A 3,673-nucleotide genomic window follows, 5' to 3' on the forward strand; every position below is an offset into this window, starting at 1 on the left:
AGTGATAACAGGCAGCTCCCTGCTTCTTGGCAGAGAAAACAAGTTCACAGTGTAGCTGCATTTTAGCAAATCGGGAGCTCTGGAATTCAGTTTCTGCCTTGATGTCTTTGGGAACGTGTGCCTGTCTCTGAGGGCGATCCAGATATAGAATCATAGAATTGTCTAGGTTGGAAGGGACCTTTAAGATCATCCAGTCCAAGCTAATACTGACAAAACCACCACTAAACCGTGTCCCTAAGCACCACACCTAACCCGTCTTTTAAATACCTCCAGGATGACAATTCCACCACTTCCCTGGGCAGCCTCTTCCAGTGTTTGATAACCCTTTCAGTGTAGAAATTTTTCATAATATCCAGTCTAAACCTCCCCTGGTGCAACTTGAGGCCATTTCCTCTGGTCCTGTTGCCTGGGAGAAGAGACCGACCTCCACCTTGCTACGCCCTCCCTTCAGGTAGTTGTAAAGAGCGAGAAGGTCTCCCCTCAGCCTCCTTTTCTCCAGGCTGAACAGCCCCAGCTCCCTCAGCTGCTCCTCATAAGGCTTGTGCTCTAGACCCTTCACCAGCTTTGTTGCCCTTCTCTGGACCTGCTCCAGAACGCCAGTGTCTTTGCTGTAGTGAGGGGCCCAAAACTGGACACAGTACTCCAGGTGGTGCCTCACCAGTGCCGACCGAGTACAGGGCCCAAGTATCTGTAGATCGCGCTCGGCTTTAGTAGGACTTGTGTTCATGTTTTCACCCAAGCGCATGTTGCGCGGGATGCTGTAGGCAGTCAGGAGTCGTACGCAGCAATTTGGCAATACTCGCATATTTTCACGTTCCACAAAAACACGCAAGGGCTCTGCCCACCGGGGTTGACTTGCTGGATCACGGCGTGCTCTTCTTATCCCGCTCTTCCCAGATTATGCTATAGAGCTGCTCTGCACCGTCTTTTGTGTGTGAAGAATCAATTCGTTGTTAACGATTTAAATGACGCCTCGTGGTTGATTTATATTTACATGTTTATTTTGTAATCACGAATGATACAGGACTGAGAAAATGTCACCTATTTTAGGAAAAAGAATTATTTCAAAACTGAGTTCTTCTAAATGGCATAGGTTTTACTACTGTATATATAACAAACAACAGTTTTAATTTTATTCAGCTATATTAAGAAAGACAATTTGTAGCAGGAAGAAAGCAGGAAAACTATACTCAGGTTCTCAATTCTGGATTTTTTTTTCAGTTCTTTTGTGTGTTTGGACATTCTTATGAGCAAGCTTTGTCTGACAATTTTTGACTTGCTTCCAACACTTTAATTACGAAAGCTTTTGTTTTTTGTTTGTTTGTGAGTTGTTGTTGGTTCTTTTTGTGGTTGTGTTTTTTTTTTTTTTTAATTTATAGTACTCTAAGTCAGTCAGGAAACTTCTTACCACGTGACTTAGAGTCATTTGCACACTTGAACTTTGACTACTTGCAGAAAGCAGTTCAGAAAAAAAAAAAAAGACCTCCAGGAAGATACACAACTCAGCTTATACTTACAGGGTGCTGACAGGCTGGCAATAATTAATATGATCAGCTGCAATATTAGAGTATCCAGTTAACCTGCTTATCCAGTTACTATGCTCGCTTTCATGATGCAAGCCAATTGATTTTATTAATTATGTATCCTGACAATCTTGGAAACTTCGTGCAAAGTAGGCCTTTTAAATGATGAGGTTGTCCTTCTAAGCTCGGTTAATGCCCATGAAGTTCTTTACTGTGAAAAACTTGCAGTGCTTTTAAAAAATGAGCCTCACGTGTTATGGGAAGAAAGACGCTCGTGTTTTGACTGCTGGGCCTTAGGGATATTTGCAACAAAGATAATTAATTTTCTGTAGTGCTGCTTTGTTGTTGATGGTTTTTGTGCAGGGTGATGAGAAAGGGGAAAGCAGGAGGCAGCTCCCCTCTACTGCTACATTTTGGGTGCCCCCAATGTAGGGATTGAAATTTAGCAGCTCAATCCCTTCTCCCAGCCTGGTCCGGTGCATTCTGAAGGATCTTTGTCATATTAAGCTTATGCTGCAATAGCTCATATCTGTGTATGACAGCAAAACACTGCTCTGCTCAGCTACGACAGAGACTTTGATAGAGAGCAGACCCACTTCTATGGGAGGTCATTGCCTGCAGCGCTCTCTTTTACTAAAACCGGATATATTTGCTTCTCCTCGTCGACGAAGCATTATTTGAAGCAATGCTTTCTCCTAACTTCCAAACTATTTTTTGAAACTTAATTCTAAGTTCTTCCATCCCAGTCTCTTTGTAGGAAGTAGGAGCTGAGAGACTGTGATGGGGTTTGCCTGTGTGATGGTGCTTCTCCTCATGGGAGGGGTGTGACGTAGAATGATGGTAGCATCGCTGGGGCGTTTTCAGGATGGAATACTCTGAACTTGGGCTTGAAAAGCAACCCTGACTTTCAGCAGTGAAACCATTAGCAGGAAAAATTATGATAACTAAGCACAGGGAGGAAAATGGAAAGGAAAGTGTTTCCTTGGAAGGCAGCAAAGCCCCTCAGGACAGCACGAGGGGTCATGGGAGAGCAGAGCAAGAGCAGGTTCACCTGGTAGGACCAGCCTTCTCCTGCAGCTTCGTATTCCATTGTCAAATAGTGCTACAACCACGGGAACAAAATACCACCTCCTCCGCCTGGCTTCCCCTCACGGTCATCCGTGTGCATAACCGGGACCTTGCGCATGGGTGTGATGTTGCAGCTGGTGCCAGGCACCAGCTTCATCTCTCCTAAGTTCCTGGTGATTGACACGAAACGTAGTTCCTGGATCTCTTTCATTTTTCTCCTGAGGTCTGGAGCGGCGGCATCCCACCCAGCCAAAAAGGAAGCCAGACAAAAGCCGAGCCTGGAAGTAGCCCTCTGCTTCCCCTCTGCGTACGAAGAAGGGCCCTGGTGCCTTACCTCCATTACCTCCATTTAATCACCAGCAGAACATACAAGGGAATGTCTCGGAAATCCTGTAACTACAAATCGTAGAATCATTAATTTATTCACTTTAAGTAGCAAGCTGCTTGTTCTCATTCAGCTAAAAGGAAGAAATAACCAAACGCTGTTAGCAACGAAACATATTTCCTACTCTAACAAACAGAGCTGTTTGCCCGGATCATAACTTACTTAGGTTTTTCTAGCTGAATAGTTTTTTCACTTGCTGTGAAAAAAGTTGCCAAAAAAATCACGCTGACAGAAACATTTTTTTCAGTAAAAGAAAAATGTCATGAAATAATTTACACGCGTTCCCCACCTTTTAAAAGGGCGTATCTTTGAAGACTACTGAATCACAATCTGTTACCATCAGCAAGTTTATATATTCAGCTACATTCTGAATTTTACTAAATAGGAACGACAACAAACCTTACCTGAACTCTGCTAGGAATTTTAAGATTAACAATTGTAACCCAGGTCATTTGTTACTCATAATTGATGCACAGAATAAACCGATTTCCGGTAACTGCTTAATGCGCTGCTGGGAGGCACCCAGACACTACGTTGGTGACCACAAAATAAAAGTGTTTCTTTTAAGAAGCATTTCCGTATTTACATACCTATTTTGGTTATTATTTACCCTGGGCCCCATTTGTAACAGAACATGCACCCATAAATCTCTCAGGTTGTCCCAAAACCCTCGAACAGATGAACAACAGTAATAGAG

This window comes from Chroicocephalus ridibundus, chromosome 1 (genome assembly GCF_963924245.1).
Source record: "Chroicocephalus ridibundus chromosome 1, bChrRid1.1, whole genome shotgun sequence".
Classification (NCBI taxonomy): domain Eukaryota; kingdom Metazoa; phylum Chordata; class Aves; order Charadriiformes; family Laridae; genus Chroicocephalus; species Chroicocephalus ridibundus.